Here is an 8,798-nt window from a genome sequence, read left to right as displayed (position 1 = left end):
ATCGTGAGGGTCCTTTCCTCAGGGTCTCAGCTAAACCTAATTATCTCCTAAAGGTGCTATCTCCAAATATTATCACAATGGGGGTTCAGGCTTCCACATTAGAATTTGGAGAGAGGTGCCCCTGGGTGGCTCAGTCGGTTAAGCGTCGGTTAAACTAAGTCTTAGTTTCAGCTCAGGTCATGATCTCAGGGTCGTGAGATAGAGCCCCACATCAGGCTCTGTGTCAGTGCAGAGTCTGCTTCAGATTCTTTCTCCCTCTCCCTCTGCCCCTCTCTGCTCCCACTCTCTCTCTCTGTCTAATAAATAAATAAAATCTTTTAAAAAATAGATTCTCTCGCTCTCCCTCTGCCCCAACCCGGCCCTCCCTGCTGCCTGTTCATGCACGCATGCATGTGCTCACCCTCTCTCTAAAAAAAAACAAAACAGACTTGGGGGGGGACACAATCAGTCCATAGTAGTGGTCTACTTCAGTGTGTCTTCAAGATGTGGCTCACAGACCCAACAGCATCAGAATCACCTACTTTTTTTTTTTTTTTTTTTAAAGATTTTATTTACTTATTTGACAGAGAGAGAGAGAGAGAGAACAAGTAGGCAGAGAGGCAGGCAGAGGGAGAGGGAGAAGCAGGCTCCCCGCTGAGCAGGGAGTCCGATGCGGGGCTCGATCCCAGAACCCTGGGATCATGACCTGAGCCGAAGGCAGCTGCCTAACCAACTGAGCCACCCAGGTGCCCCCAGAATCACCTACTTTTAAAAAAATATTCAATATCAGGAGCACCTGGGTGGCTCAGTAAGTTGACTGTCGAACTTTTGATTTCAGCTCAGGCCATAATCTTGGGGTCCTGGGATCAAGCACTGTGTCAGTCTCTGTGCTCAGCCCAGAGTCTGCTTGTCCCTCTCCCTCCGTTTCTTCCTTCACTCTCTCTCTCTATCTCTAAAATAAATTTTAAAAATAAATAAAAAATAAAAATACTTAATATCAGAAGCTTTGCTCCAGATTCAATAAGGCCAAGCTGGGCCCTGGCATCTGACTACTTTATATTTTATTATTTATTTATTTATTTATTTTAAGATTTTATTTATTTATCTGACAGAGAAAGAGACAGCAAGAGAGGGAACACAAGCAGGGGGAGTGGGAGAGGGAGAAGCAGGCTTCCCGCTGAGCAGGGAGGCTGACGCGGGGCTCGAACACAGGACCCTGGGATCACGACCTGAGCTGAAGGCAGACGCTTAACCACTGACCCACCCAGGTGCCCCTTATTTTTTATTTTTTAAAAAAGATTTATTTATTTGAGAGAGAGAGAGAGAGAGAAAGCTGGGGGGTGGCGCAGAGGGAGAGAGAGAATCTCAAGCAGACTCCCCACTGAGCATGGAGCCCGACGATCTCACAACCCTGAGATCATGACCTGAGCAAAAATCAAGAGTCAGACATTTAGGGGCGCCTGGGTGGCTCAGTCGGTTGGGCATCTGCCTTCGGCTGAGGCCGTGGTCCCAGGGTCCTGGGATCGAGCCCCGCATCGGGCTCCCTGCTCAGCAGGAAGCCTGCTTCTCCTTCTCCCTTTGCTCCCCCTGCTTGTGCTCTCTATCCAAAAAAAAGAAAAAAGAGTCAGATACTTAACCGACTGAGCCACCCAGTGCCCCTACATCTGACTATTTTAATAATTTCTGGTCATTTTCTTGAGTCTCCTTGTTGAACCCACTGGCTGAAAAATGCCAGGCCAGTAGGGGCACCCACATATGGGAAAGGAGCAATTTATTTTTTATTTATTTATTTATTTTAAAGATTTTATTTATTTATTTATTTGAGAGAGAGAGAGAGAGCGAAACAGCATGAGAGGGGAGAGGGTCAGAGGGAGAAGCAGACTCCCCGCCGAGCAGGGAACCCGATGCGGGACTCGACCCCAGGACTCCAGGATCATGACCTGAGCCGAAGGCAGTCGCTTAACCAACTGAGCCACCCAGGTGCCCGGGAAAGGAGCAATTTAAACATTAAATTTCATAAGGTCACTATTTCCATGCCCCAATTTCTTTTTTTTAATTTTTATTTTATTTTATTTTTTTAAAAATTTTATTTATTTATTTGAGAGAGAGAGAATGAGAGAGAGCACATGAGAGGGGGGAGGGTAGAGGGAGAAGCAGACTCCCTGCCGAGCAGGGAGCCCGATGTGGGACTTGATCCAGGGACTCCAGGATCATGACCTGAGCCGAAGGCAGTCGCTTAACCAACTGAGCCACCCAGGCGCCCCAATTTCTTTTTTTTTAATTAAATTTTTTTCATTATGTTTTTAATTTTAATTCTAGTATAGTGAACACACAGTGTTCTGTTAGTTTCAGGTGTACAATATAGTGGTTTAGCAATTCTATACATGTCTCAGTACTCATCATGATAAGTGTACTCTTCATCCCCTTCACCTATTTCACCCATCCCCCCCACCTCCATGCCCCAATTTCTACTTTCTGGTTTTGGTTTTAGATTTATCTTGCATTTCTTTTGCTTTTCAAGCTCAAGGACTGATGGCCAACACACCTCCTGACTCTGGGTCCAAGCACCCAGCCTTCTCTCCAGGGCAGATACTAATTCTTCCATGTATCATAATCGCCCATATCTGGACATAGTCACTATTTTGTACTCATCTGAGTTAATCCAACTTATACTTGCATTATTTTCTTTGGCTGAAGACTTTGGAAAGCAGCATGAAGTTTGGGGATTTTTCTTTTCTTTCCAGAATGAGAAAATTCTTCTTCAACACAAGGCTTTTAGTATTTTCATTCCCGGTCCTTCATCTTCACTTAACACCTTTGCACCCACTCAAGAAAAAGAAAATTTTCTAGACTGTTTCAAGGAATTACACACATGGTTTATTAGAACATAATTTCCTTTCTAGAACTGTGACTTTGGGGGCGCCTGGGTGGCTCAGTCGGTTCAGCAGCCCGCTCTTGATTTCAGCTCATGTCATGATCTCAGGTCCTGGGACCGAGCCCGTCGTCAGGCTCCATGCTCAGCCTGGAGTCTGCTTGAGGATTCTCTCTCTCCTGCTCCCTCTGCCCCTCCCCCACACATGCTCGCACACTCTTTCTCTCTTTCCAAGATAAATAAATCCTTAAAAAAATAAATAAAAATAAAACTGTGACTTTGCTTTAGTTCACTAAAATGTGCAATGCATTTCACGGAATTAATTTCAGAAACACTTTTAGGTCTTGGAATTAGTTTCAAGGTGCTACAGTGAACTGTTGATAATTGCAAGCTGATTATTTAAATTTGTTGGCATTTTTGCCCCCCCCCACATCTTGCCATTGCCCGCCTGCGTGTGGCTTCCCTGCTTCAAGCCACCCGTCCAAAACGATTGAGCACCTTGTCCTCTGGGTGCCAGGCACATGGAATGACAGCATAAAAGGCAAATACACGTTTCCTACCTTCAGGATTAAAATGCAGATGGGGAGATAAGGCAATCACAAGAGATTATAAAACAATTTAAAGCAGCCAAATAGGACTGGCCACGTTCCAAGTTGTTCCTTTATGGGAATCTGTATTAGTCCGCCAATTTGATTGCCTAGCTAGACTGAGTGGCTGGTTCTCTGCAGCCCTCTTTGACCAAGTGTGGGCTATCAGAGAAAGCAATCTGGCACTTTCTCCGGGGTCTGTGAAACAACCTGCACTTCATATAAATCTGCAGGAAAGAGAAGGGAGCCGCCATGGTGTTCTGTCACTAAAACTTTTGTACAAAGTTGAGGCGTCACGGGACTGCATTACTGAGAGAGAATCTGACTTCCAAGCTTGGAAAAAGCCACTGGCAAGGCCACTCTCCACCCTCCTCCTGTTTTCTCTCACCTCAGTCATGGCTGTTAGGTAAACCCAGTCACCCTTTCCCTTCCAGCTCCAGTCCACTCATCAGGGAGTACCTTTTCCCAGGGGGCCAGCCTTCTGTAACCTCTACACCACCGTCTGCAGTGAGCTCTGTCATTAATGCAGCTCCCTGATTCGCCTGGTCGATTGGCCAAAGCATCCTTAAGCGCTCATGTACATTTCTTTTTAAGCAACGTTTAATAATTCTCAAACTCTGGAAAGTAGAACCATACCCCAAGGCCCAGAGAGAGTCTGAGAGCCGGCTAATTCATTTTCTCTTTGTTTTAAATAACTAGCTTGTAGTACCATTTCAAAGCACCGACTTCTTTTTTCTTTTTTTTTTTTTCTCTTTAAGATTTTTAAATGTATTTGTCAGAGAGCATGAGCACAAGCAGGGGGAGTGGCAGAGGGAGAGGCAGCCTCCCCGCTAAGCAGGGAACCTGATGCGGAGCTCCATCCCAGGGCCCCCGGCATCACGACCTGAGCCAAAGGCAGCCGCTTAACGACTGAGCCACCCAGGTGTTCCTCAAAGCACTGACTTTCATTCGTGGCATTTTCTGTCTTCTAACGTGCCAAATGCACACCATTGCAAGACAGCAGGATCTGGAGCCTTGGTCCTGGGGTTAGGCTCTGATGCTGTGATCTCCTCCAAGTGCACAGGTGGTGTTACACCCTCTGTACCTAGCTCTTATTCAATCAGGATATAGAAAGCAAATAAAATGCCTGTCTGATGCTTACTGAATCCCCCCGGGAAGAGACCTGCAGGAGGTAAGGGAGTTAATTTCCCACGAGACAGATCTTCAAGGTGCAGCTGACTCCAGGGAATTTGCCACCTGGCCTTCCAGACAGAACGGTTTAATGGGCTCTTGGGCCTCATCCACTAAAGGCCTCTTGGGCCCTCTTTGAATTATAAGCCAACTTTACACAGAATCCAGGATTTCTACACGCTTGCTGAGTGTTGCTAGAGATCTAGTATTTGGGGCTTTCCTACTGCATCGATGCTTTTTTGCCTGTTCCGCTAAGCTGAGCAATGTGACCAGTATCCCTGGGAAGGGGAACGCTTGGTCTGGGTGTCTTGTTGTCATGACAACATCTAAGCTTATTTTACCTTTATAAAAATGAGTCAGAAGCACATATTTTATGACTCCACTTATATGAAATGTGCAGAATAGGTACATCTGGACAGGAGACAAGAAATTAGTGATTGTCTAGGGTCTGGGGAATTTGGGGTCAGGGGGATCAGAATGGCTTTTTATGGGTATGGTGTTTCTCTTGGGAGTGATAAAATGCTCTAAAATTGTTTGTGGTTTGGGGCGCCTAGGTGGCTCTGTTGTTCCCTCTCTTGCTGTCTCTCTCTCTGTCAAATAAATAAATAAAATCTTTAAAATAAATAAATAAAATTGTTTATGGTGAAGGTTGCACAACTCTGTGAATATGCTAAAAACCATGGAGTCACACATTTTATTTTTTTATTTTTTTATTGTTTTTTAAAGATTTTATTTATTTATAACTTTTTTTTGAGTCATACATTTTAAATGGCTGAATTGTATAAAATGTGGATTGTATCTCAATAAAGCTGCTAATTTTTTAAAGGCTTTTATTTATTTACTTACTTATTTGAGAGAGAGAGAAAGAGCAGGTTGAGGACCAGAGGGAGAGGGACAAGCAGACTCTGTGCTGAGTGTGGAGTCCAATGCGGGTCTCGATCTTATCACCTTGAGAGCATGACCTGAGCTGAAATCAAGAATCAGACACTTAACTGACTGAGCCACCCAGGTGTCCCAGTAAAGCTGCTAATTTTTTTTAAAAAGATTTTTATTTATTTGTCAGAGAGAGAGTGAGCAAGCACAAGCAGGGGGAGCGGCAGGTAGAGGGAGAAGCAGGTGCCCCGCTGAGCGAGAAGCCCAATGTGGGACTTGATTCCAGGACCCTGGGATCATGACCTGAGCCGAAGGCAGATGCTTAACTGACTGAGCCACCCAGGTGCCCAAAAGCTGCTATTTTTAAAAGAAAACAGAAAATGCACAGGCAACACTGAGTTGGGTGTGTACTTGAACTTGTTCCAGTAAAGGAGACGAACTACCTTCAGTCACTAAAGGAGAAGAGTCTGGTCTCTTACCCTATCTATCTACCCTTACTGTATACACAGTTTCTATTTGGGGCCTTTCCATAGTTGTGTCATAGCTGGTGAGCAACAGTTAAGTCAAAAACCACAAAGGCCTTGGTTACAGTTTACCCTTGTTTTGATCAACAATAACATGACTGATGTCACCATGGCTCAACTCAACCACACAGATGGATTCAGGAAGTTCTGGATGCGTGCTGGGGGCCAGTGGGGCTGACTAGCTGGAGATTCGGTGCTTCAATGAGACAGTGGTTGGCTAGACCTCGGCTCCAGGGCAAGATGTTGGTGAAGGATGGAAAAATGTCTTCCCCTGACCTGGAGGTGGAATGTGGCTATGGAAGGAGTCCCGAGGGGAAAGAGAGTTCTCTGGCTTGGTTTGGACATACAGACTGGGAATTCATGAGAAGTGCTCATTTTGAGCCCAACATTTCTCTAACTTCCAGCCCAGCACCCCTCTTCCACTTCACTCCCACATCCCTGACCCCCAGGGGAAACCATACAAGGTCAGGAGGACAGGGGGGCTGGGGGGCACCTGTAGTGAGCTGACTGCCCTGGAGGCAGGATGAAGTCAGAGCACAGGAACATGAGACAATTCTCCCATCACTTAGTAACAAGGCTCTGTGGTGGTTAACTTTATGTGTCAGACTGGCTAGGCCACCGTGCCTAGAGAGTTGATTAATTTTTTTCTGGTTGTTTCTGTGAGCGTGTTTTTGGATGAGATTTCCATTAAATCAGTGGGCTTTGAAGAAAGCCGATTATGATGTATTGTATGGTGACTAACATAACATAATAAAATTTAAAAAAAGAAAAGAAAAGAAAGCGGATTGCCTTCCATAATGTGGGTGGGCCTCGTCTAAGCAGTCGAAGGCCTGAATAGAACAAAAGTCTGACCCTCCTCTGAGCAAGAGGGAATTCTGCCAGCAGACTGCCTTCAGACTTCATCTGAAACACTGGCTCTTCCTGGCTTGCTGGCAGAGCCTCTACCGTCGAACTGCAACTGTTTCCTGAGTCTCCAGCCTGCCGGCCGCCCCCTTCAAATTTTGGACTTGCCACAAGCCTCCACAATGGCATGAGCGCATTCCTGAAAAGAACTCTCTTTTTGGGGCGCCTGGGTGGCTCAGTCGTTAAGCGTCTGCCTTCGGCTCAGGTCATGGTCCCAGGGTCCTGGGATCGAGCCCCGCATCCGGCTCCCTGCTCGGCAGTAAACCTGCTTCTCCCTCTCCGACTCCCCCTGCTTGTGTTCCCTCTCTCGCTGTGTCTCTCTCTGTCAAATAAATAAATAAAATCTTTAAAAAAAGAAAGAAAGAAAGAAATCTCTTTGTATATATGCCTCCTATTAGTTCTGTTTTCCTGGAGAACCCTGACTAATACAGGCCTGTATTTCTCTGTCTTCGGGAGGGACACTCGGAGCAGAAGGGAAATGTTGCTCTGACCTCACCAAAAGGAGGCTAAGAGACAGCCAACCAAGGACAGGAGCAGGAGTCGAGGCCTCGGTGCGGCAGCTTAGGGAGAGCATAGCTGGTGAGAGAGCCATGTGAGAAACAGGCGAGCCTCCAACTAGAAAAGGGCATTAGGAGACCCGTGCCTCTAAGTCGTACCCGTGGGCATGAAACTCGGCCAACAAGCCAAGCAAAGATGGCTGAGGGCCTCCGCCTACTTCTCTCTTCTGAAACTTGCCCAGTCTGTAAGTTGCACATCCACAACTACAGAGGAGTCTGGGACATGTAGTTTTAGGCTTTCCAGCCTCTGAAACACAGAAAGGCACCCCAGGAAGAGGTGGGGATGGATACTCAATGCCAATGGGTGTCCAACCCAAGCCGTGATTGTAACTGGGGTGTTATTCTTTTTTTTTTTTTTTAAAGATTTTATTTATTATTTGACAGAGAGAGAATAAGAGAGAGAGAGCACATGAGAGGGGGGAGGGTCAGAAGGAGAAGCAGACTCCCCGCCGAGCAGGGAGCCCGATGCGGGACTCGATCCAGGGACTCCAGGATCATGACCTGAGCCGAAGGCAGTCGCTTAACCAACTGAGCCACCCAGGCGCCCCTGGGGTGTTATTCCTGCTCTTGCTCAGGAGTAATCTTGCGCTGGTTCCGCTCAGCGGCACTCAAGATCAAGGGCGGGGCTTACTCTCCCTCCGCACCCTCTCCCGCCGCCAGCCGCCCAGGGCCCCACCCCCTTCGCAAAGGCTGATGGACATTCAAGAGAGCGCTAGGAGGGGTTATGCACGTGGTACAGGGAGGACAGAAAGCCAACGATTTCTCCTGCTCGTCAGGCAGGCAATGGGGAAAGCCTGGTTGCTGTCGAGTATAACTTGTCATCAGACACCTGCCGGAAGGCAAGTAGCACAGCCCCTTGGTCCGGGCAAAGTATAGGGCTTACTCAGATGCAGTTTTCTCCTGGGGGCCCACCCCACCTCTCTCTCTCATCACCTACCTCCCTGCTGTCTCCCTTCATCCCTCAGCCTGGGGAATACTTTGCTAATCTGGGTGAGGAGTTTAGCTTTTTTTTTTTTTTTTTTTTAAGTTTTTATTTTTTTTTTTAACAGAGAAACACACAGTGAGAGGGGGAACAAAAATGGGGAGTGGGAGAAGGAGAAGCAGACTCCCTGCCGAGCAGGGAGCCCGATGTGGGGCTCGATCCCGGGACTCCAGGATCATGACCTGAGCCGAAGGCAGTCGCTTAACCAACTGAGCCACCCAGGCGCCCAGGAGTTTAGCTTTTCTCCTGAGGTTTTCTCAGTCCACTTCACTCCACTCAAGGCCAAGACCAGCGGTTTTCAAATGTTGCCGGCACGCACCAGAATCACCTGGAAGACTTGTTAGGACACAG

This window comes from Neomonachus schauinslandi, chromosome 12 (genome assembly GCF_002201575.2).
Source record: "Neomonachus schauinslandi chromosome 12, ASM220157v2, whole genome shotgun sequence".
NCBI classification, from domain to species: Eukaryota; Metazoa; Chordata; class Mammalia; order Carnivora; family Phocidae; genus Neomonachus; species Neomonachus schauinslandi.
Note: the sequence above shows the minus strand (reverse complement) of the source record.